The sequence below is a fragment of the Lepidochelys kempii genome, chromosome 10, assembly GCF_965140265.1.
Source record: "Lepidochelys kempii isolate rLepKem1 chromosome 10, rLepKem1.hap2, whole genome shotgun sequence".
In the NCBI taxonomy this organism is placed as follows: domain Eukaryota; kingdom Metazoa; phylum Chordata; order Testudines; family Cheloniidae; genus Lepidochelys; species Lepidochelys kempii.
The window spans coordinates 70,036,877-70,062,055 of NC_133265.1; the positions used below are offsets into that span (position 1 = coordinate 70,036,877).

At 46.6% G+C, this 25,179-nt stretch overlaps 1 long non-coding RNA gene across 1 annotated transcript in view; it reads right to left on the minus strand.

The window, feature by feature from the left end:
• Positions 1-678: 678 nt before the first annotated feature.
• Positions 679-25,179, minus strand: part of LOC140895032 (uncharacterized) — a 72,790-nt gene continuing 48,289 nt past the window's right edge. The window contains exon 2 of the long non-coding RNA XR_012154045.1: positions 679-1,909. This is a non-coding gene — a long non-coding RNA (uncharacterized lncRNA). The remainder of the gene's footprint in view (positions 1,910-25,179) is intronic.

Here is a 25,179-nt window from a genome sequence, read left to right on the forward strand (position 1 = left end):
CAGCGATTGATCCACCAGGGTCGATTTAGCGGGTCTAGTGAAGACCCGCTAAATCGACTGCCGATCACTCTCCCATTGAGTCCGGTACTCCACCGGAACGAGAAGCATAAGGTAAGTTGATGGGGGAGTGTCTCCCGTCAACCCAGCACAGTGTAGGCACCGCAATAAGTCAACTTAAGCTACGTCAACTCCAACTACGTTATGCATGTAGCTGGAGTTGAGTAACTTCGGTCAATTTAGCCCCGTAGTGTAAACCTGCCCCCAGATTACTGACTTCTGTTGTCTTCAACCCTAGCACCCGGGCGACAGTAAACCAGATGTGTCTGTCAAGCTGTCTCAGGTGACTCAAGAGTGTGAGTACCAACCTCAGAGCAGACTGTTCAGAAGAAGGGCACAAGCCCAAATTGGTTGTGAGTTATATGCTTAGATTTCACCAACCAATTATCAAGTGTAAACTCCTCAGGCACTGTAACAGCCTTCACATGGAGTCACAGACAGACCCTTTGGGTACTCTGTTCTATCTTGCCCCCCAGGTGAGCCTGCCTTTATGATAGATGATTCCTTACACCAAAAATCACAACAGTATTCAAGTTACTCCTAGTCCCAAAGGACCATTCACTTACCCCAGGTCAATTGTACCTTAGATCTCACACCAAACACAACACTTGTAGCCAGTCCTATAATAAACTATCTAAAGATTTATTAAGTAGGAAAAGGAAATGGGAGTTATTTACAGGGTTAAAGCAGGTAAACATATATACACACAAATGAGTTCCAATCTTAAGTTTCAAAAAGTAATAGAAGCTTCTATGATAAGCAAGCTCTCTGTGTCCTTTAGGGCTAACTCAGGGGGATCTTTTGGTTATGCTTAGTAATCTTTGCCCCTCAGACTCCAAGCAGCATAAAACTACAGTTCCTCCTTGTGAAGGGTTTTTATTCCTTCCCCCCCTTCTGCTTCGAGTTGCAAACTCTGCTAATGGGAGGCATTCACTTGCACCTTTCCTCTTCCTGAGGTGTGGGGGAAAGCAACCAACAAACCCTTTTGTCCACTGATGTTCTGCAATAGTTCGTCTGCTGTTGATGGGCCTTTTTTGTCAGGCAGGACATAACACCTGTTGGAGACTAGTATTTTACACTAGATAATGCTTCGCTCCTGTCTGGTGATTTCCACAGTCACAGAGGCTTGCAATGCAAACACTCAAATATTACCGGGAGACAGATGTTATAAGTGAGATTAATGCAAGCAGCAATTTACAAGCATTCCATGAAGTCTATACCCTCAGGACATTTTTTTTATCATTCTAATCCCTGTTTTAACAGTAAGCCAGGCTGATTCCAGCTCTGTGTTTGTCAGGATCCAAGTGAGGCATGGGGACCTTGGTATAGGCTGGCACCTGGTTTGCCAGCATCACAGAGTCTCGGACATGTGACTGCACACCAGACTCTAACACTTCTGCCTAGTGTGCCCCCCCACTCTCATGTGACTAATTCTCTTTCCGTGGCTAGGGTGAGGGGTGTGCTACAGGGCTTCTCGGTGCAGGCTCCACACACTACATGCTTGTCCCACATCCTCACAGACAGTCTGGCTGCTAGGTTTGCCTTCTCTCTTAGATGGCTGCATTTACAACAGCTTCTGTTGGTTGCTCCCTCTTCCGTCCCATGCACTGGGGTAGTGGTCATCTCTCTAAAAGTGTCCAATCTTCTACATGCTCTGCCTGGCACTTCTGAAGGTCAGCGCTGTGCTTAGTGTGGTGCTTGACCCATCATCAGCACCTATGGCAGGTGCCACTGGGTATCTTTCTTTAGGTAGTATCTGATCCTGGACTAGTTCTCTGTTCCAGGGTTCCCCTCCACATTGCAGGTCTTGTCCCTCTAGCATGTGGCTCCTTAGAAACTGGAGAGAACAGAGCTGAAAGGGAAGAAGAGAGAACGGATAAGAGTCACTGTAATGTCTCCTGTAACTTGCCTCAGATAGTCCACGTCGGATGCCGATGCCACCAGTAGGTGCTTCCCTTTGGGGATCTCAGCATACACACCCACCACCAGCAGAAAGGCAAACTGTGAATAACCTGGTGCACAATCCATACCACCACTGAAGTTCAACATTCTGGCCCAGCCCTTGGTGTGAATCCCCAAACCAGCACAGATGGAGAGCTGCTGGTTCTAAAGTCTGATTCCTTGCCTTGACTCTGGGCCCTAAAAAACCATTGCCCTTGGCCCAGTCTCCATTAGTTCGACTCTATCATCCCACAAGGGGCAGAGTGCCTCCTTCTCCCACTGGAGTGGGATGATCACCGAGGTCCAATCCTGGGTACCTGGGCCCTGCAGCCAGGATCATTCTGATGTGCCGCACTCAAGCATTTCTAAGAATGAATTCTAAGTGCCTGAATCCCTACCGGACTGAGCCAGGGAGCCCTTCTCTGCTGGCTCCCTCTCTATGCTAGAAGCCCCATTTTCTGTTGCCTCTAGAAGATCATCGCATGGAAGGCTTGTGGTCTGTTAGAGCTGAGCTGCAGCAACATGAAAGGAAGGCTCTGGCATGCCTGTTTGTGAGAAACATGCCACACCCTGTTCATTTTGTGGGGGGGTTGTTGTGTTGTTTATTTATCCGTTGCATTAAGGAGAGGTTCTGAAAAGGGATACAGCAAGCTCTGCATATTGCACCACAAGCCTGATCATCAGGCACATTAAAATTCCAAGACAGCTCCTGACAAAGTCTCTCTGTGCTGTGAAAGGTGGCTTGGAAATGCTGGGGAGCTGTGACAGGCAGGCGCACAGGCAGACAAAGAACTCACTGTGTCAGTCTCTGTCTGCTCCAGGAGGAGAAAAAACACATGCTCCCCCACACCGATGCACATCCCACTAACCGTCACGCGCACACACGCAGGCCTTCGCACGCGCACACCCGCACAACATCATGAGAAGAGCTTGCTAACACAGCCTGGAAATGTAAGGCCCCAGGAGAAAGGGAGAACAGGCACACACCGCAGTAAACATTGTCATGCAAGTATGCATGCGCACACTCATGCACACACAACTTGGAGCCCAGCCGGCTTTCTTTTCATGGGAAGGAGCACAGCCAATGACCACTGAAAAAGCAAATTCCTCTCCAACCATGTGTAGGAGAGCAGTGTGTGTGTTCTAAGAAGGATTCTCTGTCTGGGCTTTACCACTAGGACTGAATCAAAGCCCGCTGCACGCCTGCAGGGTGGGTAGTCTAATCACCATTTTACCAATGGGGAGGCTGAGGCCTTAGGGCCCCATCGAAGGTCACCTGGTGAGTCAAGTGCAGAATCAGGAATGGAACCCCAGCGTCTCATTCTAACCAATGGATGGACTTCCTCTCGAGTGACTGTCTGACTCAAAGTTAGGGGTGTGGGTGTGTGCGGAAGGGTGGGATCTACGGGAATATGCCATCAGGCTAATGCAAAGCCAAATGCTGATATTCCCTTCCATTCCTACAGGGCCCTTCATCCCAGACACCTGCGTTAGCAGGTGAATTACAGAGCTCTCTTGCCCTGCTGCTCTGTGGGGGCGGGGAAGCAGCTATCCTGCACCAATGAGCCACACAGGAGCAGGGTTTTTTTAGAAGGGCAGGGGAAGTCTCCAATTCAGACTCTGGGGGATTTTGTGGTAGGAAAAGAAAGCTCAGTAGAACAGGAATGTGATCATTTCTCCATAGTTGTGCGGAGCTGGTGGATCCACATTTGCCCGTATAATGGGGCTACATACTGTGTGTGGCCCTATAATGGGGCCACATGCTGTCCCCTCTCAGGGTTATACAGTCCTCAAAGGCCTCCTTTTTTCCCTTCTGAAGCCTAAAGAAGCTGCAGTTATGGTGTTTCACCACTAGGTGCCGCTGTGGCAAAGCCGTAAAAAGCAGGTCAGGCCTGTTCTGACCTGTTTGGCGGCTGCTAACATTGCAGGTGTCTCCTTGTACGTTTTATTTATTTCTATTTTTCTTATTTTGTCTGAAATCCTCCCAAACTGAAAAAGCTGGTCTGAATATTAAACTGTGCTCCGAGATTAGACTGTGCATGCGGTGGGGTGGGCATGTCACACGAGATCAAGTGGGGGCTTGAGCCTGGGCAGACAAGGGGATGGCTGGGCGGGTTGGGGGAGGGAATCACACATGCTTCCCCTTCCAGCACAGGGCTCAGAGAATCCAACCTGGCTTCTTATTCTTCTCCCCTATCCCCAAAGGAAATGGATTAGAGTTCTCTAGACTGGGGTCTGTGCGCCCCTGTAATTGAAAGGCAGGTAGATGCCCTTCAGCAAATGTGTCCCCTACCAGAGATCCCAGCCACCCAGTCACTGGCTGCCCTGCAGGAAGGGGCAAGGATGAGAGGCTAACATGCTGATGATGCTTAGCTCTGGGTCTCCTTTCCTTTGGGGCTGGTGCTGTTTCCTTGCTCCCCTAATGTCTGGCACAAGGTGGATGGGTCCTGGTGAAGGCCAGCAGTTTTAGATGCCATCAAGAGAAGGCGGAGGAGTTGCTGATTGCCATGGGGAGGCATTCGGAGGGCCTGGCAAAGTCTGTATCTGCTCTCTTGGTCGAGGGAGGCTGTGGTTCAGGATCTCGCCCACAGCTGCGATGGCTAGAAATTCCCCCATCAACGGATGACTGGCCAAGAGAGCCTCCCTTCCTCTCGAAAGTAGGCCTTAGGCCTGTCACTCACCTCTTGTGCTGCAGCGTACTCCATCCGTCCTCAAAGGCCACTCGGAAGCCTTTGAGGAGGGAAGACTGGTGTGAGCAAAGGATCAGGCAGACACTACCGTGCATGGGTCTTTTGTAAATACCTACATAGACATGAGCTGGTCTCCATTCTCTGCACCATCTGCCTGTTCAGTGCTCAGTTGAATTCCGTGGTGAGTAGCTCTGGTTGACAATGCCCTTAAGTGGACTTGTCCTCTCTGCCCTGCCTGCTGCGTTTCCCTTTGTGTTGCCTTAAGGATACTGTTCATGGAAGACAAGGCTGGAACCAACAGGCCCCAAGTACAGCCATCAGTGCTTGTGGACAGGGATGGACTTAGGGACAAGTGACTGCCAGGGGTGCTTTGGGTTTTTTGGGAGGGTGCCGGGCTTAGGGTGCTGTTTTTGTTGTTTGCAACATTTGAAGTAAAATGTTTCAGGTATTCTGTATTGTGGATTCATTTCTCACTAAGAGAATTTAAAAGTTTCTGTAAGCATAGAGGAAGCTAATTTTTTGTATTTGCTTATATACGGCATGAATAAATACAGATTTACAGATCCTAGTGTGCAAATTTATCATCTTATAGAACAGGGATAAATCATGCATGCAAATCGTGCATCCAAGTCGTGAAGTGAGCTACAAATGCAATAAAAAATAAGATATTCTAAAGTTCAGTGGCACCATTTGGTCTAGGGCCAGCCCTGCCTCTGGATCCCTGAGAGATAGGACTCTAGGGGATTTACTAGGGTGCCAGGGCCATCCACAGAGAAGCTAATGGTGCTGCATAGTGCATCTGTCTGATGGGGCTTTGGTGGGTCCAGGGTAGGGTGGGATTCTGCTGTGGAGGTGAGCAATTCCCCTATATACTAGGTAGCATGCCGGGGAATAAACCCTTCCTTCCTACCCTCCCCCAAGTAGTGACTTCATGATTTGACCCAGATGGCATTTTGCTTTTCCATTGTGTAAATTGGATGTTGCTCTGATTGTTAGTTTGGAAAAATGGGCGATTTCCTGGTATTTGCAGAGTAAAATTGACCCCTTCTGGGTCTGCCTGAGTCCTCATAGAGGACAGGCTGTGGTCTGGAGATTAACGCTGTTGCTGGCCCAGGTTCCATGATCCAGTCTAATCCTAAAGCAGTCTGACCCATGTCCAGCACTCCCTGCTGCCTTCATGGCTCAGCTCCATCCCCAGCAAACAGCTCGTTCTCTCTCTAGGCTAGATCCTGCTCACTATACTGCGTGTGCAGCAGGGGTGGCAGGCCTGTCGCTGGGAGCAGAATCGTCTTCCCGGTCTCGGTGTCACTTTGTCTCTACACACTGGTGAGGGGAGGACACCAACTCAGCCCACTCTTGCATCCCTGAGGCCTTTCCCCCCCCCCATATTGTATGCCTCTTCCTGTCCCCTCAGCCTCCTATTTACCTGCCAAATCCTCAGCACAGATCCTCAGCACAAACGCCAAAGGAGGCCCTCAGCTCCTAAAAGAGTCACATAGCCGAGCCCTGTGGAGACTGTGCTCTCCAGCTCAGGAAGGCTTCACTTCTGCCCTTTCCTCAGTGCCACACCAAGCAACAGCAACGCTGCCTCGCCTGCATTGCTGAAGGGAAACCACCACATCTCCTTCCGTATGCACGTCCCTTTGGCTCTTGCCCCCTACGTCAAACTGACAGCAGTCACAACGCACCCAAATCATCCCCCCACTTCACCTCTTCTGCAGAACTGAGCCCACTAAAAGCCCCATTCCAGATTGATGCTCACTACGTCCAGTCCCTGATTCTGCACACACCCGTGTGGCATTACTCACGTGCGTAGCTCTATTAAACTCAGAAGAGGAAAGTTGCACCCATGTTGGAAGGATCAGGTCCTAAATCTGGGATCCTTTGGGATGACAAGCATTCTAAAACTGTAGGGCAACAGGATTCTTTTGAAACCCCTCAGTACTAAGTTCTTGGCGGGCTAAGATAAAAGAGGAAGATTCTCGTCTTTCCTTGCTAATAAAGTCTGGCTGGAATGACACAGTATAATCAGTGTTTACCTGGGAGTTTACATACAGTTTATTGTAATTATAGTTTCAATTCCTGCTTTTGCTTTTTTTTAAAACCTCTATTTTTCAATCAGTAAAAGTAAATACTATTTTCAGCCCAATGCAATTCTTCCACTCCCGTGGCCACACACAGCAAGGAGAGAGATTCCATTTGTGAGCTGTGCAATTGAGCATAGACAGAGCCTGATGACTGCAGGGTGTTAGCAAAGTGAGAGCAGCCTCAGAAAGCTGAGGGCCTGATTCTCCCCTGGCATGTCTCAATGTAAATCGTGAGGGATTGCACTGGAAGCAGCGAGGCTACCGGTGTAAGTGAAATGAGCATCAGCCTCAGAAACTGCTTTCCCATCATGCCTGCTTCTTTTAAAAAACATTGGGCTTTTTCATTGGAGACATTAGGGAACAGAGAAAAGCCTTTGAGGTCTCACATAGACTCTTTCCTGGATGGTAAAGGATTGTTCCTTACTGTATGTTAACTTGGGACCAAAAAACAGGTTTGTGGTTCAAAAGACTGAATTTTTTCCTTCTCCTAAAGGTGTATTTTATTTGGAATAAAGGGTCTTCGGCCTGTCATCCCTTCTCCCCACTGGAGCTCTGTGTCACATACATACTCCGTCAGTCATTTTTATAGGACAAACTATGCCCGTTAATTCACACTGACCCAGATGCATATCCAAAATGTTGGGGTCACTTTTAAGCCAAACTTGGCTACTAAACTGACATGCTGAATTTCCTGTTTTATGTCTTATTATTAGTGCACAGATCCTTCCAAAGGGGATGGGAACTCTGACCTGAGAATGAAACTGATCAGCATGCCACAGGGAGGTACAAAACACCTTCATGCCTAAAACACAAAGAATAACATTTGGAAGTTTTGTGTGTAGCCCAGGGCAAGGGAGGGAGGTACAAAAAGCAAACTCTTCTTCCTTACAGGCCTTAAAAGCCTTCCTCCACTCCACAGAAATATTATCTATCTGAGGGTTTTCTATACTGCTGATCACCATCGTATCTAAGCACTAAGCATTTAATTACTCAGGCAAAGATTCAAGAAAACCAAAACCATTACAAAAAACAACCCTGTACAGCAATGCTTTACTCAGCTCAGTGCTGCTTACCTTCCCCAGCCTTTGCTATATATTACCTGTTTAGGATCGCAATCCCGCACACATTACTTCTGTGAGTACACCTTGTGTGCGAGTAGTCTCATGGACTTCAACGAGGCAACTCGTCCAAAACAGGGCTTGTGGAATATGTCCGTAGGAAGTAAGTTGTTGTCCTCTTTGGTTGCAACCTTTGATTGCTCACTGTCAGTGCTATAGAAATCATAAATCTATAGTTTTACTTCTACATGTTTGGCTGTTTTTCACTATACCAGAAAAAAGGCAACTTTCCTAGCAGGTGAAAATAGGCAAAATTTTGCCAGGGCAGAAATGTCTGAAAAAAATAGATGATTTATTCAGAGTTTAAAAACAAAAACAAAAACGATGTGTGTCAGGGAGGAAAAAAATATATACCCATTGCCCAAACTTGCAAATTCTTGTGACAAATCTTAGAGCAAAACCAGATCAGGCTGTTCTCAGTTTTAGCAGGTAATATCGCACCTTTCCGGTGTCCCTCATTTCAAAAGACAGCAGTTGTTTTAGTCCCAGAATTTCCTGTGTTCCATACAGATTTGATGCCCCGATTCTTATTGTTGAAAATGTATTGACATCAGAAATAAAGAATCATGACGTGGAGTTCAGAAAGGAGAGTAACTTACACTAAAGGCTCTCTGAGCTTTTTAAGTTTCCTGCATGAATAATGTTTTGTGTGTGTCCTCCTTATTTGGATCTTTTTCACTCATTGTGTTCCATATGCGGCTTTTGCCAGGCTGAAAGGTATGGACGATATAGTCCTGTGATTTTCAGTACAGCAGAAAACAGGAAGAGGAGGATATCAATGATAGATGATCCTTTTCACAATGTCTTCTGATTCCATATAGATTTCTGACCATACCAAGGAGAAAGAAAATTGCAGCTCCTCTCTTTAAGCATTTTAAAAATATGCTATTTCCTTTTTTTCTTTTCTTGGACAACTATGCTCTTCTTATTGTCCTTGTGTGTCTTAACAGACCCTCTCAAAAGAGCCTATCCAGCTCAGCTTGTTTCCCCTTTTTTAAGAATTAGATGTTTAAAACAATCACACAAAATATTTATCATTTGGAACAAAGACATTATTTTTTTTTTTCAGTTTGGTTTAAATTCTGTTTTCCAGGCTTTTATCTTTTCACTCCAAATTTCAGTGACAATAATCAGATTTTGATTGACATTAAAATTTATTGTCACACTGTAGCTGTTTAATAAATCATGTCTGCTTTTTAGTTGTATAAATGCTCCATCGTTAGCTACCCTGTTGCTTATTTCAAGGGAAAGAGTCCTTTGTGAAGGCCAACTTCAACATGCTTAGCATGAGACAGGACCGTCTTTTGTGCAGAGAGAGGGCTGAGAGCTAGTTGCATGTTTGTACTGATTTACACAAATTGACAAGATCCGATTTGTTTTAAAATTTACCCTATCTTATTTGAAGGCATATAAAGTACTTGTGAGCGCCTACAAGAGAGAGAGGTTAGTCTCTATTCAGCCATCAGAGAACCACTTGCTTGCCAGATTTACTATTTTATTTTTTTAAATCGGGAAAGCAGTTTGGGTTAACTTTGTTTCATCATTCAGGCCAAACCCACTTGAAAGGGGCAGAATGGGGGAATGCCTCAAATGTGGATCACAAAGTCTGGAGAGGTTAATTTGAGGGGTTGTTTTTAATTTTGCTTGCATTAAATTTGAATTAATTTTGCTCCTTCTTTATCTTAGACTCCTGGAAAATGAAAGAAATATCGACTTATTTTACTGAGCTTTAAAAAACACCTCCCTCCTCAAAATAAATATTAACAAACTGGCCAGAGTGGATTTCCGAATCTCTTACGGCAACGTGTGTGTGTTCTCGTCATTGTCTGATTGGAATGCGGTTTCATCGGCGTCCTTACTCCTTTGGAGCTGGGGTTGGAAGCAGTGCGTTATTTAGTGACATGGTGCTGTGGCCAAAATTCTGAAGAGCCCAGCATCCTCAGCCAGGCCCCGATCTTCCAAAGAGCTCTGCCCATTTGGGCGCTTGGCCCTTTTGAAAAATGTATCTCAGTGAGAGCTGCTGAGTATGGGGCACGGTGTCTCATTATGGGCCTGATCCAAAGTCTTTTCAAGTCAATAGAAAGACTCCCATTGACCGCAGTGGACCTTCCATCAGGCCCTGTGAGCACAAGTGGAGAGAATTCGAACCGACCAGAGAGATGAGGCTGCTGCAGGCACAGTACTGGGCCGTGCGTCGTTCACAGGAGGGCGGTACTGCTCATGCCATTCAAAGAAGGGCTGATCTTGCTCCTGTTGAAGTCAGTGGTTTAAGTGAAGGTAGAATTTGGCCTGTGCTGCTCAAACCCGGGGAAGAGTGATTTCTTCTGGGGGATGTGAATTCTCCAGATAACGGAGAGTACAATGAGTACCTGAACCTGGAGAGTACAATGCTCCACAGCATGGCCCTGCTGTCCCATCACCTGGGCTGTGCTCAAGGGGGTTGTACATTGGGGAGCAGGATCGGGCCCCTCAGCTCTGCCATTCTGCTCTCCCTATGTGCATGAAGTGTCTGGCATGTACAACAAGAGTGGAATATTGGCGTGGATAATGGAGCTAGACGACACAATGGGCCCTCTGTGCAGCCGGTCCCTCTCTTCCTTACAGCAGGAAGGCTGGAGGAAAGGACAAAGTAAAATAAAAACAATGTACTATACCTGCTCCCCGCTCTCTGGGGCAGGAGGCATTTCAAGCTACTTCCCCTACTCTTGCACCACAAGATCAGCCGTGATTTTGTCTGGGAGGGTGGAATTTCACTATATTGGAGGCAAAGAAAATGCACTCACCCAGGGGAGAAATAAATTTACAAACCTACTTCAGACTCGTGCCTATTTCATTGAGAATTTGCTCTGCTCAAACTATGCCAGCTTTAGAGACCCATGAGTTATCTGGGCCAACACACCACTCCCAGCCTGGCCCTAGGTAAGTAGGCATTTGGGCCATGGCAAGAAAACATCTTTGCCCCTCCCGTAAGATAGCTGTCTGATTCCCATGGTCTGGTTCTGATGCACAATCCAAAGAGACACCTGACTTAGAGTGGACAGTATCCACTGGAGCTTAGGACACTGTGCAGCAAATAATTTATCTGAATATAGTGCTTTATTTTTCTTATTTAAAAACCACCTGCAAACAGATGTCTTTTGACTATCATTATATGTCCTTGTTCAGACTTGTTTCAGCTACTAGCTTGGACCATCTGTAGCTATCTGATGTTATCAGGGGCATATGATCTTGTTTCAGCTCCGGAATTGGAGGTCTGGAACTTTATACATTGGGCAAGCATTTCCAGCATGCAGAGCAAATAGCCCATAGTGACGCCCAGTTCCCTTTGTTCGTGGTTAGAGGTGTTGCACAGACAGCAGCTGTTCCCCCAACATTTGTGTGAACAAAGATCCATTTGCATGGGTGTTCAGAGAAAAAAGTGAAACATGCGTGTGAATGTGGACAAGATGGAAGAGCGATTGAGAGTTGATGCAATGTGTTTGAATAATTTCCCCTGCTATTCACCCATCACCCGAGGCCTCCTGGGCTAGAAATAGCTACAATTCACTCCTTGGAAAATCCATCCCTCGCCATACTAGATAAGATTATCTGCTGCTTCTCCGAGTGCCAGGCAGCAGCAAAGGCTATGGTGGCAGGATTTGTTTACAGGCAGCACTTGTATTAAAATGGTTCATTATTTTCCTGACTGGCAGGTTTCCAGAGTCCGTGCTGGTTAATAATTGCAGCCAATTAAATGTTCCCAAAATATGCATCAGGAGGGGGAAAAAGAATTTCTTACAAGGCATCACCAGGCTCAAGTCAGGTAGCTAATGACTCTGGGCCTGGCTTATGCTGGGTCAGGTAAGAAGGAGAAGACGTGGAGGGAGGGGTTCTTCCCCCTGCTCCAAGCCCTGTGTGCTGCTCTGGCAGGGTATACGAGCTGTAAACAGTCAGCCAGGGGCTGGGGGAGAATGCCCCCGAAACAGGCCCTGTGTTGCCCCCCTCCCACATGTAGAGTGTGTGCCGGGGACGGGAGGGGGTGGTACAATAGCACACACTGTCGTGTGCATTCTGGCTTGTGTCTCAATCCATAGGCAGCACTAGGGAAACTGTTACAATCTCCCCACACTGCCTAAATTACAGCAGGGCCATTTACGCCCTTGCAGCAATCCGCAATCAGGAGGCTGCAAAGGTGGCTTAAAGCTACCTTAGCCCTACATAGCACCGAATTTGATCCAGAGGCTTGGGGCTTGTCTTCATTGGTTTTGCCTGGTGTCGCTGCCCTAGCGTGAACCACTACTGATGTGCTGCACTGGTATAAAAAGAACAACTTGCACTCGTGTGGTTTACCCCAATCTCAAGCCCTTGTGGGGGAAATCAGAGGCAGTATGCACCATGGTGAGCAGAGGGGCAGAAAGGCAGCTTTGCAGGGAGTCTGGGCTCAGGATTTACCCTTTGAAAATAAGGACCTATTGTAGAAGTGGGTGGAGTCTTGTGGGAATCCAGATCTGCAAGACTGACCCATTTGAAAGCTGTGGATAAATATTGTGTGGGTGTTGGGGGGGGGGGAAAGGGGGAGGTAACAGCACTATGTAATCTTGACTCTCTCTCTTTCTGCTCCACCAAAATCTCCTCATAAAATAATGACGATTATGAATTATACTAGCAGTGATTTTTAAGAGTCAATTTTTGCTGACTAGGTTTTTTTTATTAACTGCAGTATGATGTCCCTCCAATACCCCAGTACTGGGCTTCCTACAGTACCCCAACCCCAAACAGCAGCTGCCCCTGCAATTCCAGTCCTGGGGCTAACCTGAGTAGAAAACACTTCATTGTGCCAAAATTAAATCGGACTCTGGGGTGGGTCAAAAAAAAAAGTTTTTTTCAGTAATATGGACAAACATCATTAGGCTGATATCCCCACCCCCAGCCCCACGCTCATTTCACATGTGGCCTCAGGTACTTTGTTAGGCCATACATACCATTTATTTACAGTATCTTGAAAACCAGCCAAAGGGAATGAATAAAGATGCATTATTTAGTTAACGTTTGTACGGTTCTTTGAAGATGTAAAGCTCCATAGAAACAGTAAGTGTTAATGCTTAGTGTTGGGCTATTGGAGAGTTTTATAGATATATATAGAGAGAAAGATGATGAAATCCCTGTAAGAAGAGGGGGGTGGGAGGATGGGGGTATCTGCCTCTGCTAATGGGGAAATGCTGCCTTTTGGAAAGGCAAATAAGCGCAGTCTAGGTTAGGTCTTCTGTCGAGAGAATAATTGTGCTTCTAAAGGGCCTGATATGCAGAGCAGTGCTGCTTTGAAATAGAAATAAATACATAAATAAATCAGGGACCTTGCACTGATGAAGGCGAGTGCTTCCCTTGCTTTCTCATTCCCCATTGGGGCCTGGTTCCCAGAGCCAATTACATATTTAAAAAGTTTCTCTCTGAAAAGGACTCCAACTCTCAAATAAAGTTTCTTTTGTGGTTGCCTAATGAACTGTGAGGGCTGGGGCAGTTTACAGCTTGCTGACTGGTTTTCAATTGCTCTGGCTCCTGCTTGTAACATCTTTATGGAGTGACCACAATGACAGTGACCTCGCAGCCGCTGGGTGCGGGGTCACAGTGTGACCGGGTGGCGACTGGTCAAGGGCTCATTGTGTGAGGGGTGAGCTGCTCAGCCCTCCTCCCTTGTCGTCTGCCCCTCCTAGTCCTGCCCGGCCGGTCAGCTCCTGAAAGGGACCCCTGTTGCTTTGGCATGCTGCGGCTAAGTGGACTCTCATTCAGGCTGAAGCAGAGCCGTAACCCTAGAGTGTGTCTCCATCAAGGGCCGAGAAACGTTCTGGGTAGGAAAGTACCCAGGAGAGAGAAGTGGCCTTTTCTGTCCCCCTGCCCTCTCCCCAAACCTGGGGAGAAGCTGAAGGAATCCAGTCCCCCACTTAGCTCTTGTGCTGCTGTGTGGTGATGTTGTTCACTGAGTCTCAGGCTAACTGCTCCTTGGTGCTCCAGCTCCTTGTGAGTGAGAATCCCCCAGGCTGGAGGAGGTCTGGGTCTGGCTCGCCACCCGTGCGGCTCTCTTCCCATTGGGCTCATTGTGAAAAGCCCCCCTGTGCACTACTCGTAACCCTGACCTGTTGCAGCTTCAGCACTGGGAAAACTGGGAACTACGACATGCAAGGCGCTGCCCCTACCACCGGCATAACCATGTGTGTGTAACCGGTCTGGGACACTATCACCTGACCCGGTTACACCACCCACAGCAGCTTCCCTCAGAACCCAGCTGTGTTTTGTGTGTCTCGGCCAAGGATTTCTGCCTGCCCGTGTGTATCTGTGTTCTGGGGAAATCTAGGCAGCTCTCCCATATTTATAGACTGCCATAAATGTTGAGGACACCCTATACACAAATAAAAGCCACCAGGCCCTGTCCCAAAGACCTTATAACCTAAGGGTCTGATTAGGCAAGCAATGCCATCAAAATCAATGGGTATCTCATGCGAAAGAAATATTTGTGTGAGTAAAGCATTGCAGGATCAGACCCAAAAGATAGGGCATGTCTGAATCGGTGACCGATAAACACAGGGCAGGGAGGGGATTTGGAGGACAAAGAGTAACAGTGGTTAGAAGCCATGCTAGCTTTAACTGACGGTGCCTGAATCAGAGAGATGCAGAGTATTTTCCCCTTAAATAATCACAACATTTTACCACATTGATGTCTTACTGACAGATTTCCAAATGAAACTGACAACCAAGGAAAAAAGGGTTCCGATGTTAAGGGCCATATTTGTAACTTAATCGGTGGACAGATGCCTCTGCATGCCTCATATCCTACATTTGTTTCAATGTCCCCTCTCTGTAAATTTGGATGATTAGCAATGGAAATTATTTTGATTGGGTTTTGGGTGCAGTGCGGTCAGAAATGGATGATTGTTGACAGTTATCAATTAAAATTGGATCCTTCCAAGCCCCAGACTCTTCTTAGGTTTAAAGAATGTGTAATTATATATATATATATATATATATATATATATATATTGTGTGTGTGTGTGTGTGTGTGTACATGGTAATGAGAGGAAAACAAGCAAGTAACCCTACATCCCAGAGCTAAATTTAAATCTCATGGAAAGCTAGAAATGGATATCCAATCCACAAATGACACAAGCCGTTATCTGCACCAATAACGTTTCACTCTCTCTGTCTATAACAAAGTGGAATGTTAAGAATTGTGCAGTCTGGATTAATGTTTACTGACTTCTCCTTGCCCATAGATAAATATGCCCCACTGGATGGGTGTGTGTGTGTATTTAGATACCCATATAGATACACAGAGACCCAATGTCAAACTTTATGTAGTACTTTAAACATCATATTAGTTTTACAGCTCACTAAATTATTCAACACAAGTAATTTATTTGATGCAGTTTTGCTATTTTTCATTTAATAAATTATTTGTGAATTTGTCACTATTATCTGATCATCTCTACTAGTTTTACAGAGTACTAGGGAACAAACTTACCCTGGCAGGGAGATGACCTAATGGGATCTTTCTCCATCTGACTTCTATGATTCTATGAATATTTTAATAGATTTTAGATTTCAGCCCATGTGTCGTGAATGTCTGTACGACAGAAAAACAAAGTAAAGATCTATAGGAAATTGAGGTGATTTGTCAGAGCTGCGTGGGGATCGAGGACTGAAAAAGTTGGGAGGTTGTGGGTGAGGATCGAGGGCTATTGGCAGAGCTGCGTATGGCAAACCCAGTACTATAATAGCCGAGGATTCTGTGGTCCAGGACTGACGAGCATTGGCAGAGCTGTATGTAGGTGGATGGGGTGATGCAATTCAGCACTGAAATAACAGGGGGTGCTGCAGGCCCAGATTGGAGGGCATTGGCATTGCCATGGGAGAAGCTCGCACATTGCCTCTCAGCTCTAGCCAGTACTATCAGTCCATCACTTCCTTGAGCAAGAAACAGCAAGAGTCCATGGACTGGCACTAAACTCAGCAATGAGAGCATTGACCCTCAGAGCTCTTCGGACCATGGCTTCATTCTCTCCACTGGAAACACAACTCAGGCATTGGATGGGGTTTAAGATAGAGTTTAGGAGATTGCAGTCCTGCTTTAGTTCCCATCGCCTGGGAATTGCCTGGCCTTTTTATTACCACAGGAGGCTGGGTGGGGGGATGGACGCATGTGGGACTTCTGTTGTCCTGTGTGCCTTAGTAACTCCTCTGTGTCTCTTGCCATAACTCCCTAGTTAAGTAAGCAAATATAGCTTACAGCTCTGGGACAGGTGTCCCTGTGAAATAAAACTTTCCTGGGGGAGCTGGAATCATTAACTCTAAGCTACCTGCAGGAACCTTCCTGATGTGGCTGGTAACTTCTGGGCAACCTCGCCTCCTCTTGTAATGTCCCCTCCCCTATTGGGGGTGGGGGCGGGGAACGACCCAATCACCAGAGTTCCACCTGAGCCAGTGAATGGCAGGAGGGAAAGCCCATGGTTCTCTGAGTGAGGGAGGAGAGACTGGGGACGGTGCCCACAGACCAGGGTTATAGACCACTGGACCTTTAGTCCTTCAGAACTTCAGTTCAGCTTGCTGTGGCCTACACAGGGCCTGGAATATACAATATGTGCTTTGGGGCAAGCGCTACCTTTCTATGCTGTGCTTGTGCGCCACCTATCACAATGGGGTTCTGCTTTGTCATGGAGCTCCTGGCCAGTACCCCATACAAATAATACTATATGAAGTCAGAGTGATGGCGGAGGAGGAAACCCAGTCAATCCATTCAGCACCCAGAGGGTTGTTTATTTACTGGGCTTGCAAAATCCCCACTCCCCCATCCCCCTCTCTCCCACTTCCTTCCCTTTTCGCCATCACTTTCTTCTTCCCTCGCTCTGAACAGCCTAAACCAGAAGGGGCAGAGCCCCCGCCGGTGGGTCAGATCTCACCCACTCAACATCCCGAGAGGCCCCACCTGATCACAGCTGCCAGGGTATCTGTTGGGGAAATCAAAATGATGGTACTTCTCTGAGCACCTCCCCTGGAGCACAGGAAGGGAGAGAGCACATTGTGCCTCTTTATTACATCTGAGTTACTCGCACTAGTGCCCGGTAAATGGCTGAATTTCCTCCGAGAAAGGGATATTCCATCTGTCAAGTTGTCCTTTGCTGTCAGGAGAAGAATTACAGCTGGAGCTGCTCTTGGGGCAGGGTGGGGGAGGGGCACAGAGTGGGGGGAGCCTGGAGCAGGTAGGAGTTGGAGGGAGACCGCATCCTACTCCAGCACAGGGTCGGGCAGACCAGCTTCCAGAACATTACAGTGATGGTTCCACCATTAATTGATCAGTCACTGGATGACAGTTAATTAAGTAGAAAATAAAGCTGCTCGGCCCAGCCTGGTGTTAGCAGGCAGCGATGTTAAAATTTCTGGATTAAAACAACAAAAAAAGCCACAACTGTTGGACTTAAATAGCGCCAGACATCCCCTAAGCCTCTGCCTCAGAGCCCAGGGAGAGAAATGCTGCATGCCATCAGATCACAAGCCCAGGGTCCCTTTAACCAAACTGAAGGTGGATTTTCTGGCTCTAAGGACCGAGGTAAATTTTATTAAGATGATGTTGAAGTAAAAAGAAAACAGTACAGAGTTTAAGCATAGAAGTTTCTAGTTATCAGGGAATAAGGTACAGATTATCAAGGGGTGCGAAATTCGGTTTAGGAACGGGTGGCATAAGGAATACATAATCTGCAATCTTCCCGATTGGGGATAAAAGTTTAATGGCTCAAAGTACAGACATTGAGATATGGGGGTATGTTGTTCATGTAATGGCTATGTTCAGGTGTGGAGTATAGCCCCTTTCCCTGTAGGTTCCTTCCCCACTCTGAAGTCTAGGGTATAGATGTGGGGACCTGCATGAAAACCTCCTAAGCTTACTTTTACCAGCCTAGGTTAAAACTTCCCCAAGGTACAAACTATTTTACCTTTTGCCCTTGTACTTTATTGCTGCCACCACCAAACGTCTAACAGGTATATAATGGGGAAAGAGCCCATTTGGGAACGTCTTTCCCCCCAAAATCCTCCCAAACCTTACACCCCCTTTCCTGGGGAAGGTTTGATAAAAATCCTCACCAATTTGCATAGATGAACACAGACCCAAACCCTTGGATCTTAAGAACAATGAAAAAGCATTCAGATTCTTAAAAGAAGAATTTTAAAAGAAGAAAAAGTAAAAAGCATCATCTCTGTAAAATCAGGATGGTAAATACCTTACAGGGTAATCAGATTCAAAACATAGAGAATCCCTCTAGGCAAAACCTTAAGCTACAAAAAAGACACAAAAACAGGAATCTACATTCCATTCAGCACAGCTTATTTTCTCAGCCATTTATAGAAATCAGAATCTAATGCATATCTAGCTAGATTACTTACTAAGTTCTAAGACTCCATTCCTGTTCTGTCCCCGGCAAAAGCATCACACAGACAGAGAGAGCGCCTTTGTTTCTCCCGCCTTCCAGCTTTTGAAAGTATCTTGTCTCCTCATTGGTTATTTTGGTCAGGTGCCAGCGAGGTTATCCTAGCTTCTTAACCCTTTACAGGTGAAAGGGTTTTTCCTCTGGCCAGGAGGGATTTTAAAGGTGCTTACCCTTCCCTTTATATTTATGACACGTGTTTTGTCCTTTTGAAGGGGGGAAAAGTGAATCTCACTGTCTGCTTCGGCTCTTCATTTCCTCTCCTCTCCTATCTGCTCCATTTCTCACAGCTGGAAACCCGTAGGGGGTGGTAAACCTTGTGGGGCCGGGACTGTCTTTGTTATAGGGAGGCACAATGCCAGCTGCAGTGGGGCCCTGGCCTTTAGGTGCTAGTACAATACAAAACTCATTAGTGATCAGCATCCTGGGCCCAGCCAATTTTCCGTGGGCCACCAGAAAATGCTGCACAGCTCACCATGGCCCATGAATCCCAACTTAGTAGGGAGTTCCCTTACACACCTCTCCATGCACCCACAAACACACATGCTTGTTTGCTCCAGCTCGAACCTTTGGGCTGCCCTGGTTAGGCCTGCCCCTTGCTGCCTCTCCCACATTGGAGAATGTTGCGCTTGCCTTGTCCCACCCTAGAAATGCTTCCCTGCCACACCTCCCGATCACAACAGCCACTGTGCAGCAGCGTCAGTCATGACCGAGGTCCAGTCTGAAGGACCCAAAGCCAAACCTGGCCTGGACCTGAGGAATGTTCTTTCCTTTCATTTCCACTTTCCCTCTTTCTTTCAGCACCCCCATGAAATGCCCATGAAACCCCCATGAAATTTCAGGTTGGTGTGTTTACCATGGGGTGGCAAACCAAGTGAGGGGGAGAAAAAGAGAATGTTTATAAAAATGTGCCAGGAATTGTCTTGATTTAAAAAAAATAATGTTTTTTTGTTAACACTATTCCTAATGAGGCGTCCTTCCGATCCTTAAGTGTTGCCAAGGCGATGACCCCAGCCAGCCATCTTTAATTAACTTAGAATAGATCTCTTGAAATGAGTTCCTCTGGTAAATTGTTCACCAAGCCTCTTGGGCACGAAGCAGTGTTTGCCAAGCCCACTCACTCCAGCATTCGCTGACTGTTATTGTAAAAGGTCTGGAGATGGCTGGCTACCTCCTCTCCATCTTCTCCATCCTCTGTGCTCTCACGGGTGCTACAGCGCCTGAAAAACAAGCCATTAGGCCTCTGGCATGGGAAGTTGGTGAGCTTTGTGCAGTGATCTCCCTGATGCAGCAGTGCCTGAAAAATAAGCCTTTTTTTTTTTTTTTTTTTTGCTGGTTTTGGATTGGGATAATTGAGGGAAAAATGGGTGAGACTCAGACATTCAAAGCCCTGGAGAATATTATGGGGATCAATCCAGGAATATGACTGAATGGGGCTTTCCCATGTCCAGAGTCCATGTTTCATTTGGAATATCTGTTTCTCCAGAATGAGGGAGGCTGGCTTTGCAGCAGCAAGGTATATTCTGGACCCATTCTGCTCTGACGCTCACATTGGGTAGCGTGCGGGTGACACCAGCCGATGTGATACAAGGCACTCCGCAGCTGGGCTATTCTCCAAATAAGCGGGGAGAAAATCACATTTCCTGTATGATAGATAATGGCGGTCAAGAGAATGCCAGGACAATTCTGGAAAATGCCATAATTGTCTTAATCTGATCGCAGATAAAAGATAATGATGCTAACAATATTTAAACGTAATTATAGTTTCCTGCTGCTATTGGTCTCTCTGAATGCTCTCCATTCAAAGGGCTTTGTTTATAAGGAGCCTCGATCTAATTCAGGATGCTCTATGACTGGTGCATTTTGTATCTTTATTACAATTTCCACCAGCATCATCATCAAATCAATAGGGATGGGAGGTCTGCAGTGAGGCCCTGTCCTCCCAGATTAGGGGATGCCAGTGCTAACATCACAGCAGTAAACACTTTGGTGTCTGGGATGGTACCTTATGTGGTTGAATTTCTTTTTGTTAAGATGAATGACCATGTGGTGCTTTGCTACCCCTCCAGCTTTCCCACTTTTGGATAGCTTGTTTTTTGATTTCTTCCTCTTGCAATTTGATGCATGTTTTGTGAAACTTTCCAAGAATGCAAAAGGTGACTAGAGGAGAATAAAACTAACCATAATTCATATTGCTTCAACACCTGTAAAGCAGGGCTTCATTTTCCAAGACACTGTACAAACATATAGTCAGAGACAATCCCTGTCCTGAAGAGCTTACAGTCCAAGTAGACAAGACGAGGGATAAGGAAAAAAGAGGTGCAGAGAGATTAAGTGACTTGCCCAAGCTCGTATAGTTGGGCAGAGGCAGGAATAGACCGCACAGTCTCCTGAGTCCTAATCCAGTGCCCTAGACCATGCTGCTTTCTCGAATAGAAGAGAAATGACTGCTCAAGATGAGGGACAGCTGCATGTATCCATAAAGGAAGGAAGTAAATGACAAGAGCAAAGGGAGGAACTGGTCCACATGAGCAGGTTGTAAACATTGGGCTCTGTTTCCAGATATAAGGTCCTTACTAAACTGTCTGAATCCTCCGCTGGAGGCTCAGGTCGGCCCTTAGGAATATAGTGTGGCCATTTATGTGCTTAAAAGCTGATCTGCATTTCCCCATATGACATTCCTGACTCCTGTTAAGGTTCCCAGCCAAATTCTTCACTGACCAAAGTGGGTGAAACCCAATTAACTTCAGTGGCATTGGAAATTGGGTTTCCTTTCTCTCCAGATGAGTTGGACCAAATTCTCTTGTTTAAACTGCTGCAACAATATTAATGTCCGTGAAGTAGCCTGGGTGCAAGTGAGGGTAGGTTATGAGGGGGTAGGTCATGCTCTTGGTCCATGGACACTTACTCAATAGATATCTTAAGGCTTATTGGCCTTGGCTCTCTTGCAAGGGGGTTATTTGCACATTGCTAAATGGCTCTCATATCATTTCTGCAATGACAGGCCCAAGCAAGATAGTTTTTGCGTCATCCCACAATCGGATCTTGTCTTTCCCTCTTTCTTACCCTCACATACCCAGTTGCATATGACCTATGTGCTGTACCTCAGCGTGATAATGTGGACAGAATATAATGCTACATTTCCACCCCTTTGGGGCTCCACAGCCAAAGAAGAACTAGTAGTGATTATTGATCGTCCCCACATCTAGACCCATGGCATTTGCCATACTCCCTGCCTTTGGCCTCTCTGCGTCTGGCTCAGAGCTAAGCCCTGCCTGGAGCTAGGAATTACGGCCTCACCCCCATCACCAGCACATCACTCCCCAGGATCAGTCTGGAGCCTGGCCACCTCCACTGAATTCCCTAGAGCCATTCCCCCAGCTGCCCCTCCCCCAGCTCCATCACTTCTTCTAGGTGCGCCCTGCCATCCACCTCCTGGCACCTCTGCTCCCCTCCAGGAGAAAGCACCAGCATGATGCTAGCTCTGCAGGCCAATGTACTTGAGCACATACAAAGTTACTGGCCCTTCTCTAGGCCCTGCCAAAGCGCCTTGTGGACATTCATACCAGGAGCCCCACCGCCCCCTATGGGACTGGTGAGTGTCACTCTGACGTACCAGGCCCACGTGGCGGACTGAGTGTGTGTAAAACAGGCCAAAGCCAACCAGAGAATGTCTTGCCTACAGAGAAGGAAAGAAGGGGCATCCTGGCCTTCTTGTGCTCAGTCCATCTGTCCAGATGGAATTCAGTGTCAGATCAAACATAGGACAAGCACCTGCCAGAAGGGGAATGGAGAGCTCAGCGGAGAGGCTATGTTGGCAAATGTAGCCAGTGGCAGAACTGTCCCAGGGCCAAATGATATGCCTTCAAGTGAACAAGGCGGTGTCAGGGCGAGTGGGGGAAAGCCTCTCTCCTGCCATTCCACCTAGTTAGTTTGCCAGAGGGCTACTTGCTAAAGCTAGGGGAGTCACAGTCCTTCTGCCCTTCTGGTTCCTAGTTGGTGATTTGAGCCTTCCCACCCTGTCTGCTTCCCCAGGTCAAGCACCTGCTCCTTGTACCCAGAGAGCTGACCAGATTCCTCTTTGGAGTGTCCTACAATAAATATTTGTGGTACCATCACTATTTACATTCAAAATAAAGAACATTAAAGTCAGCTGGAGTGGGGCTTTAAGCAGGACCCAATGGCTCAGGTCTTCCCCCATTATCCGCAGCATAACATTAATATCCCTGGCTTTCTCCAATGCAAACAGGCACTCCACCACTTGTATCTTCTCCATAAGCCATAGGTGTTCCCACCACTCCTAAACACACTGAGCCAAAGCAAGACCAGAATGGCTCTAGCGCACAAGTTCGGTAGATCCGACTGCGCCACTCAGTTCTCCAGGGTTTTCTACCAACCAGTTTAAAACGGAAACAAACCAAAGAAAGAAGCAGCTGCATGACCTGGTATAACCCCGATCCTTGAGAGAAGCGAACAGTAATCAAGTATCTGCTCAGGTTCTTCCCAGCTCTTTTTAAATTCAAAGAAAGCCTAGTTTTTCTTCAGACATACTTCTCAGCAATCACACCGGGCTTCCTCCCACCCAAAGCGATGTTGACCAAGTTTTGAGCATATGAAATGAGTGTCTGGAAACTGACCTTAACTTTCTCAGGGCTGGAGGAAAGAGATTCTCTATCGAGCATTTGGGTTCTGGTGTTTCTTGCCATTTCAGCACCAAATGATCGGACAGCGACCTTTTCACCTTCAGGGAAATGCAAACAAGGAAAGTTCCTTCCATCGACCTCCTAGCCAGTAAAGCCTCGATATTGAGTGGGGGGAGGTAACTTCATTATCTAACGTGTTTATATGGTAGACAAACACACTGATATTGCATCAGTTAGTATGTTTCTAAACGGACCTAACTGGCTGTATAGATATAGTTTAATTACCATATGGTAACACCTTTCCCCCCTATTTCTGAACGTCACTTTTTAACAGAGTTAACCTTCCTTTCTTTTAATCGGAGAGTCTTTCGTTCCCTTTCAATGAGATATATTGCCCCAATGCCACACGCAAGATTTAATAACTATTCGATTTCATTTTAAACGCGAATTTGTATGTTGCTCGTTCTAGTGGGTTTTTTTAAAAAACATGTTACATTAATTATTTTTGGTTAGTGTATTTAACTTATTTTTAAGTGAAAGGTGCATCAGAAAACCCCCTACCTTTACTATGAATCGAAATCTCTGCCTTACACATGAGTCATTTCTTATATTCTTTTTCACTAAGTTGTTCTATGTTTAAAAATGGTTTATTACGGCTGTGCTAATTTTTCCGGTCGGTCTTTTTAATAGAAATCCGGTTGTAGTTTATGAGCGGGTCTTTTCCTGAATGTTTAGGACCGAATTCAAAGCTTTTAAAAATATTCCTCCAGCAATATTAAAATATCTCACGATTTTCCCCTCACTTAGAAGTGACTCTTTGACACACAATATTGGAAAAATAAACGGAGGGTGCGATTTTTGCGCAATATACAGCGACTCGAGTGGTGAGAGACAATCCGAGCAGTCAGTTCGGCCATCCGTTTTCTTTGCTTATCCTAGGAACTCTTGATGGGGATTTGGTTAAAATTCATCTACCTTTGAAAACTTTACTCCTGTCCCAATTAAATGATTTCATGTTACGTTTATTAAAATAACTACCGGGACTATCCTAAAGATCTTTGTTTCTCGGAGGAAAGGGAATGCGTCGCAATAATGAAGCGGGGACCCTACGAAATAAATTAAAGTACAGCCCAGAAGTGTGTGTCTAGCTCTTAGTTTGTAACAAATATGCAGCCTCGGTTGGGTCCTTTCTGGATTCAGGGATCCATTTTTGCAGAGGAATTCAACCTAGGAACACGAACTCCTTTCAGGGGGTGGCATTTCGGATTTGGGCATCCGGCTCTGCCGCCTAATTTCCGCCTGGAACGAATTTAACATCTTCTCGAGACGCTGCTGCCTATTGCGGATCTGGGCTGCGAGCCTCTGGGCAGAGGAAGGACAGTTGAATAAAGGCTCATCCCCTGGGTCCTGCCCACAGCCGGGGAAGGGATAGAATTTGGGGGCGGGGGGTCGGGGTCAGACGGATAGGTCTTTAATGTGGGTGCCGGCACGGCGCTTTTAGGAAATAATTATACCTTTTGGAACGGCTGGGAGACTGGGGGCTGGGGGGGGGGTATATTAGGATCATTATTTATCATGGCGCCTTTGCTGCAGATCAGCACAGCTGAGCTTTGCTTTCTTATCCAACTCCGGAGGAAATCTATTTTGAAGCTCTAGAGAATGAATCTTTTCTAGCCCTCCTTTCTCACTCAACATAATTCTCCCCAGTGCATGGAGCTCGCGTTGCCCCTGTTTCTCAGAGGAAAGAGGAGCAAGCCGGGAACAACTGTGTAGACAGGAAAAATAAAACGAGCTCCGGGAGTAATTTATCCCGTGCAAAGTCCTTTGCTACCTTTGGGGCAGCTGGAAAGAAAGTTTAGGAGGAAGACAGTGGCTCGTGGATCTCTTTGGGTTTGGCTTTCCTCTGTCACTGGTGTCTCTTGCTTGTGACTAACGTTTTTGTGGCGCACCTGTGTGCTGTGTACCTGGATACCCTACACAGCCTCCATCATTGTTACTTGATAATTATAGTATTGCTAGCAGGATAAGCAATGCAATTCCGAACGTGTATTTTATTGGTGCCCAGGTCAGTTTGCCCGTTTATAAACAGGAAGAAGGCAGGAAATGCCAACGCTCGCTCCAAGCGCCCTTAATCCAGCCACCGCGCGCGGCGGGCATGCCCGGGAATGCCCTTCACTTCGGATCAGTCCTCAAAACGC